Genomic DNA, 9,282 nt, shown 5'->3' on the forward strand with positions numbered 1-9,282 from the left:
CCCTGTACTTGTTGTTGAAGGCTTGTTGCATTTGAGCCCAGGTAGTGATGTTGTCCCCAGGAAAACCCATGAACCAGTGCAAGGTTGCATCCTTGAGGGTGGATCGGAACACTTTCAACTTTTGGTCGTCAGAGGTATAATCATAGGTTCTGTAGATGACAACAAACTAAAAAAAAAAGGTATCAGGTTCCTCTGCGGTTAAGCCATGGAAGTGAGGAAGGGCAGAGGGGCTTATGTTTTTCATCCTAGCATCTCCATTAGCTTCTCTAATGGGAAAAGCACCCTTAATTCTTTTTTCAGCTCCATTTCTATTTGCAGCCATGGTGTAGGTTTCTAGAATGGTTTCTTCTTCTTCTTGTTCTTCTTCCCCAATATGCTCTTCAAATATCTCTAGTTGTTCGCCTAATGGGTCCTCTAGCTGACAGACACCAAAGAAGAGGGAAGGTTGATTGTTTGATGGTGTGTGGGTATTTCGCAAAAAAATTTCCTAAGTTGTCTCTACTCCTACGAGGCATGAAAGAAATTTGTTTTTTTTTTCTTTTAGGGGTTACTTAGAACGACTTGTAGAATGGAAAGCAAGTAGAAATTGCAATTATTTTCTAAATGAAACTACATGTAGAATGGAAAGAAAGCATAAATTGCAACTATCTATCAAATGAAAAACAAAAGGAAAGCATAAATTACATCTATTTACTAAATGTCAAATAGAAAGGAAACCATAAATTACATCTACCTAGACACCTCCCCGCCAACGACACCAAAAAGTGATGAGCCCCATTATTGCAGCAAGGATGTTGCAACTCCTAGGGTGACCAACTCTACTTTATCAACCCAGGGCTCATACAAACTTGGAGGTGACAATGTTATATGCACAGTAGATGCAACAGTCTACTCTTGTGACTTCTCAACTGGGACGATAGACCACTAGGGTTTTTCAAACCAACCTTCTATTGACTAGAAGGAGGCTAACCAATGACAATGAAAGCAAGGCTATCTTTAATGAAGAAAGTAAATGCTTTCATATTTTAAGAAAATGAAAGTGTTTAATAGAAAGTGCTATGAAAAGACATGAACTTAACTACCTAAGAATTAACACACATTACTTGCAGAAGAGACCTAATTTAACCTTGCATTCTATCATCTAGCTATCTAGACTAAGTAGGCATGGAAATTATCCTAACACTGCTATGACTGATGTATGCATGCACTAGCTAAATATTGTAGAAAAGAGTCTTTTGGTTTTCAATTTAGAAATGTAAATGCTAAGCTAATAATCTGATCTTTTGCAGGGGAGGAAGGTATGGAAAAGCTAGTCCAAAATGGCATTGAGGGGTATGGAAGTCAAGTTGAAGGCCTACCCTAGGCTCTAATCATCATTTCTGCCCAAAATAGTCTAAAACAAGCTGCTACAAGGTTTCTTGTAGTTACTACAGGATTTCCTATAATTACTACAGGATGTCTTAGTTTACTATAGGAAACTTAGCTGAAGGTTGTAGGAAGGTAGGGAAGGTGAAAGGAAGTGTTGGGAAGATGTATGATGGTAGAATAAGGTATGGGGAAGGTGCACACTACCCAAGGATCAACCCAACTCTTCAAGATGGTTGGATTTTCTCAAGGTGGTTGTCCACGATGGCTACAAAATAGAAATCTGAATTAGTGGTTGGTAGGATTGGGCAAGAGGTGGAGAAGACTTAGATGAGGCTGGTGGAATGAGTTCCTCCCTGCAGATTAGCAACTCCTGCAACAACACATATTCTTTTCTTCATTCATGCACAACTTTATGTAAATGTGGAAAATATGAGTTAAATTTGAGAAACTGGTTTACTAATGGCTAATGGCTTAAATCTATGGAATGTAATGTTTTTTAATCTTAAGCAAACTCAAGAAACCAAAATGATAATTGCATGTGCTTCTAACAAATTATAAACAATGATCTACTCAACAAGAAATCCTAAGCTATGCAATGACCAAAAGATAAATATGTTTTTGGGGTTATGAGAGTGGGGCCCTCAAACCATGATCCCATGAGGGAGATGAGGAAGAGGCCATTGTCACAATATTTTCTGAAGTATTTTCTTTCACTACTGTAACACTGATCTACTTCTCCCACTAATGGAAGTAAAGCTAACCAATCATTCAAATACTTGTAAATTAAATAAAGCAGAGATAACTTCAGCCCTAATATATGATTATAATCTAATAATATATGTACAAAAATAGGGACCTCTGCTGCTAGGGTTGGGCCCTAACCCAAGAGCTTCATCCCTCTGAGTCAACTTAGTGTTGGATCAAAGAAACCCTTTTCATTATCATCAAAATGTCAAAAATAACATGAGAATAACAGTCACAATATCTTATCTTGAAATTGCCTCTTGGCTACAATAAAAAGTTGAATCCTAATGAGGCCCTTGGCCTTCTTATTTATACAAACTGAAGCTACCAACAACTTCCTAAAAATTAGGGAGACTTGGCTCCCAAACTCGAGAATGACTTGTCTTCATTCTCATTGGCTTGGTTGCCAATGAACTTGGTTGGCTCCGCTGCTTGTAACTCCGAGTTGATGAGATCTGGTGGAAGAATATTTGAATGTAGAAATAAGTCTTTTGAATTAATCACATTGTAAGGATTTGGTCGACATTTTGAACCACCTAATGTAGTTCATCCTCAAGACAAGGTGAGAAATCCATTGATTAGAAGGAATAAATAGTAATGATGCAGCATTGCCTAGAGTTAGTCGTTAAAAATTAGTTGTTGGTGAATTAGTTAGTAGGTAAAGAAATTAATTATTTTGAAATTAGGGGTAAGGAAAAATTATTCTATATTTAGTTAAAAATAGTTGTTAAGGAATAATTAAATATAAAAATAGTATTTCAATATTATCGAATGATGTAGAAATAGTTTATATCATCTTGTTTGCTATGGGTTGACTTATTCATATTAGAAAACTAGATGTTAGGAATAAAAATTATTTAATCCCAAAATAATTCATTAATTATTCATGACATTAATTTCTATACTAATATTATTTAATAATAATAATATCATGTTTATATTATTTGATAGAGAGACGCTTAAATCCCTCAAAAAGTATCCATGATAAATTAAAACAAATCAGAGTCAAAGGTTAACTAGAAAAATAATACTAGAAATTTTATAATACAATGCAAAAAAATAGGGGATCAAGAGAGAAACTATTGTTAAAAAAAAGAAGATAAATTTTGATAAAAATAAAAAATAAAAATATGGGAACAAGGCAGAAACTAGAAGAAAATAAACCAAAAAGAAAAGAAGAGGAGAAAGGAGATAGAGGGATGATGAGTTATGATGAGAGAGCTGGAATCCAGCTCTTACTCAATTTCCAACCATCATCCCTATTAAGATTTTTGGCGTGCCTTTCGATCTCAATCACCTCCCTAAGCTTCACGTTGTGGAAATGATATATCTTAGCAATAACTTTGGATTCTTCAATGCAAACATGGTGCTTCGATTTTTCTGCATGCTTATCTAAGGCTGATGAGCGGACGCTTAGATTTTTATTTTTATTGTTATAAAAAATTTTCTAATTTTTTTTTTTGCATTGCATTATAAAATTTCTAGTATTATTTTTCTAGTTAACATTTGACTCTGATATGTTTTAATTTATCATGGATACCTTTTTGAGGGATTTAAGCGTCCCTCTACTAGATAATAGAAACATGATATTACTATTAAATCATCTTAATATAGAAATTAATGTTATTAATAATTAATGAATTATTTTGGGATTAAATATTTTTTATTCCTAACAACTAGTTTTCTAATATGAATAAGTCAGCCCATAACAAACAATATGATATAAACTATTTCTACATCATTCGATAATATTGAAATACTATTTTTATATTTAATTATTCCTTAACAGTTATTTTTAACTAAATATAGAATATTTTTCCTTACCCCTAATTCCAAAATAATTAATTTCTTTACCTATTAACTAATTCACCAACAGCGAATTTTTAACGGCTAACTCTGGGCAATGCTACATCCTTACTATTTATTCCTTCTGATCAATGGACTTCTCACCTTGTCTTGAGGATGAACCACATTATTAGTTGATTCGAAACATCGACCAAATCCTAACAATGTGAATAATCCGAAAGACTTATTTCTACGTTATGGATCACAAAAGTCTTAGATCTAACAATATTTGAATGATTGAGGAGTTAAGGAGGGAGACCAAATCTCCTAAAATCCATCTTGCTTGTCCACTTCAAGCTCCCGTACTTAAATTGGCCCAAAAACTGCTCCAAATCCTGCACTCAATGCACATTAGGCCACATGACATAACATCTCACCTTTACTCTTCTCACTAAGAAAAATATAATAAAATATATAAAAAAATGTGAGAAAATTTGATTTTAATAATCCAGAGAATGGCATTAAGACAAATATCATTTACCTATTGATGAGCCTCATCACATATCTTGGTGTTCATTATGATTGGTGTTTATTTATATTTCACTTTTCCATATTTCCATCATATTATCTATTGCCTGCATAAACAACAACTATCAATAATAACAAATCTAGAATCTAAAGGAATTAACCTTTCATAGTGTAGATTTTGGTTTATTTTAATATATCTATTGTGACAACTATCGAGAGGAATATCCATAACTATTTATAGACTAGAAATAGTCCATGGCCTGATCAATATTGCCACTTAAGGAAATCCTATTAGTGTATTCAAGAGAAATTTTCAGAATCTATCATCAACAACTAACCGTCCATGCTCTTTAAATTGAGATCATTAACCAATCATGTGTTAAGCTATATATCAATAGTTGTTAGCATTGAGGATAATATGAGCAATTAGATCACTCTAAATCTAGAACATATCATGAACATTAGACATAATACATATAATGTGTACTAAATAAACACACTTTTACCTAAAGACTTATTTGACCAACTTGAACTTAACTAACTCATAAGTGTCTAAATATCCTAATATCTACCCTTAAGAACAACTTTGAAAAGAATGAAGGATTTATAAAGGTGATATGAAGAAGGAAGGAGGAATTAGAACATATCCCCCTTCAATGGAAACTCCTTGAAATCCTAACATATATCAAAGTTTTAACCCTTAATGGTATCTCACTTGGAAAAGCATGTAAATGTGTTATGTAAAATATTATATTATGAGGCCCTTGGTTCAATCCCCAAATTAACTTTTGTCCACATTAGTGTTAGGCATGCTGCACGTAGTGGTTATAGTGGTAGTGAACAAAATTAGCACTATGTCATGAGAGTACAAGACTTCCACAATTACCAATTTCAATACTCATTAAAAAAAAAAGAAACATAGATCGAATTTTTCAAAACCTCGCTTACGTAAGAGACTTCGTGAAAACGTCTACAACATTATCTTTTGTAGAGAAAAATCGCACTTCAAAAACATGACCATAAATGAGATTTATGATGAAGTGCATTTGTATCTCAATTTGTTTGTTGCACTGATGCTGAACTTGATGTTTGACAACATTTATGGTACTCATATTGTTGCACCAAAGGGTGATTGGATGTTTCTATTGGAAACCAAACTCTGAAAGGATCTATTGAAGCCATAAGGATTCTTGAATTGCATTAACCACTACTTAATATTTCACTTCAAACTTCATCTTAAGGCTTGATTTCACATGGGTTATAATGTTAGGGTCACTACTAGTGAGGAAAAGGTCATCAACATAAAGAAAAAATATTATGAAATGGATTCTTGTTTTCTTAATGTAGACATTAGGGTTAGAATATAATCTAGAAAAGGTATGTCAATAAGAGAGTTATCAATTTTAGCATACCGAGATTAAGGAGCTTATTTCATACCATATAGAGATTTCTTATAGTGGAAAACAAGGCGTGTGTCACTCTAAACATAGCCATGAAATTGTTCCATGTAGATTTGTTCTTATAGACCCCCATGCAAGAAAGCATATTTAACATCAATCTCATGGACCCCCCATCCATGTGAGGTTGAAAGGGCTATAACAAGATGGTTGGAATTCATTTTGGAGAAAAGGGAAACTGTTTCATTTAGTCAATTCTTTCAACTTGAGAGAGTCCTTTATTAACTAAGTCCAGGCCATGTGTTTCAACACTTCCATTTGATGCATACTTAGAGAAGCCTTGTGTATTATAAATAAATTTCTCTCAATATTTTATATGTTTCTTTCATTGTCAAGAAATATCCTCCATTAACACTTTCATGTAACTGATTTAAAAAAAACCAAATCCGAAGGAATTCATACATCTCACTATGATTCCATCCTAATTCCTTTATCCTAATGTGTTTAGCATATTGCAATACAATTATTTGCTCCCAATCTCAAGGAAATTTTTTTATTTCCATGTAGATGATTAGGACATGTTAAAATTTTCTAATAATACTATTCATGTTGTTTTAATGTTTCCTTACAATTTGAGATAAGGTATATTTTCATCTCCTTTTAAATAATTTATGAATTTTTTTTCTATCATCAATTTTAATAATACCCCTCTGTTTACCAACATAGTAGGGTTCAACTCCAAATAATTTTCTTATATTTTTTTTACCCACTTCCTCATTTACCCTTACACATGCATGGTGGGAAAGTATTTCCTTCACAACATGGTTAGAAAAAAGGGTCAAAATAACCCCATACAACATTTGAACTGAACTAATGCGAAGACCTTATTTTTCCAAATTATATTATTAATCCTAGAATCCTTAAGATTTCATGAGTAATTTCAATAGGATTTTTAAAGTCTTGAACATCCTTTTGCATTAATAGATGAGTAATGATATTTTTAAAAGTAAGAGAAAAAATTGAAAATTGTTTAAGTAATTAGGTATTTAAAGGCTTTTAGGGTATAGATTTATTGGTGTGAGAGTATATAGTTTTGTTACTTTTTGAATAAATTTTATAAGTTAAAATATTGATTTACCCCTATCTACAGTGTGAGTAATTGTGGGCACTTCGTAGTTATAATGGTTATGTAGTTGGAATCAACCCTATGTTATGTGAATATGGACCCAACCTAGTTGTCAATTCTTCTAAGTTAAAAAATAAGAGTAGATGAGATGACTTTATTCATGTCTTAAAATCCTAGTGCTGTCATTGTCCCAGTTTACTTCTTTATTCTTTTTTGACATGCTTGAGATAAGTTTGGTTATCTTAGCCAATTTGAAATATAATCCTTATGAAATTTATCTAGGCAAAGAAAAAATAAATTTCCTTTGCTCTCTTTGATAAGGGACCTGGTTGAATGTCTTTTATTCTTGTTAGGCAAATTCTCATTCCTTGTTTAGAGACAATATACTCCAATAAATTTCCTTATTGAATCCTAAAACTTATTTTGGACATGGCTTAGAGAAATGCTATATTTTTTTGTGTTTTTCATATAATTTTTAAGATGATGCAAATGTGCATTTCTATCTTTACATAATCCAATGAAGTCATCCTCCTAATGTACCACAATTATTTTACCAATGATGCTCTTACACGATTAATCTTAATTTCTCTATGGAAAGTGCAATTGATGTTATTTTTTTGTGACAAGGCAACGAATTTAGTATTGTACTGACCATTTACCTACCATCAGTTGATTATAATTTAGATATTGAGAAAACAATATCAACCACTCTGTGAGAAATGGGGCATAACATTTTTTGTATTTATAGTCATATTCATAAAAAAAAATTAAATTAATAATTTGTTACAAAGAATGATATATAGTCCATTCATTCATTATCAATCTAAGGTTCGATAGACATATCTACATATACATATTAATGTACATAGTATTTTTAAACAAATCTTTACAAAGTCATAAACTTTAAAAAAATAACAATTAAAAAATCCAAAACTCCATACACATATATACATACATACATTAATGTACATAGTATTGTCAAAAAAATCTTCACAAAGTTAAAAAAACTCTTTTAGTCAGTTATAATTAATTCCTTGGCCATCATTAATATTAACATGTATTATTATAATATTTAGTTGATATAATATTAAGATAATATTATATATTAATGATACATCATATTACGCGGTTAATACTAATTAGTTAATAATATAATATAATATGACTATTGATACTTACCATATAGTCTAATAATAATTATTATATCATTATATTATAATTATTATTGGGTATCATATCATTATATTATAATTATTATTATTCTACAATATAGTATGAGGGAAATGTGTAATTCTTTTTGTACTCAACTTCAAATTGACATGTTTCCCTTTTAAAATAGAAACAAAAAACAATATCAAGTATAATACAAAACAAAAATGGATACACATATTTGGTTATTTTAATTAAAAGCACCATAAAACATCAATAATCGCTTCCAACCTAATATCCAGGAGATGTGGTAAAAATATTTCACTCTTAGTCATAAATAAAATATTTGGATGTCAATGTTATGTAACATAATTTTATATCAACTTTAAAGAGAGATAAAGTAATTAAATGTAAAAAATTCTTATATTTTCACATGATAGAGATGTAAAATTATTATTCTTTTCTAAACATATTTCAATATAGGTCTTACATAAACTATTTGAATATCCCTATCAACGATCATATTTCAATGTCACCTTGATACACACACACACACACACACTTTCTAATGAGAGGAAAACATGTAATTATTTGATTCTTAATATAAAATTCTTATGTAGCATTTAAAGCAAATTAATTATAATAAAAAAATTCAATGTGGATCATAAATAAAATCATTTTGGTATGAAAAATTAAGTAATATTGATACATATTTGAAAATATATCAATAATAAAAAGAAGCATTTCTATATTTCGATCTTGTTATTTCTGGGCACATTTTCTATTTTCATATATTTGCAAGTCAGATCTACTACAAGTTGGATCGGAACCCAGAAATAACAAGATCGAAATATACAAATGTTTCTCTTTAATAATCAAAACTCTTGAGGTAGAGTAACACCATACAATCACTCCTTAAAGAAGGAGAACACTCCACAAGCCATATGCTTTCCAGTACAATAATCTTTGACATCCTTAATGGGGAATCTCTAGCCTCTATATAGGCTTCATACATACAATATCATGGGTCTCTCAACACCATACATACACTATCATTGTCTTATCACATTATTCCTAACTACTTATGGTTCCTTACATGATGCGGGTTAACCACTTTATTTATTAACTATGGCCCATCACATTGTTCAATTATTCCATTGGGTACCTCCCTCTCTGTCCCATGAT

This window comes from Pinus tabuliformis, chromosome 9, assembly GCF_031772625.1.
Source record: "Pinus tabuliformis cultivar Carrire ecotype Pingquan chromosome 9, CPIR1, whole genome shotgun sequence".
In the NCBI taxonomy this organism is placed as follows: domain Eukaryota; kingdom Viridiplantae; phylum Streptophyta; class Pinopsida; order Pinales; family Pinaceae; genus Pinus; species Pinus tabuliformis.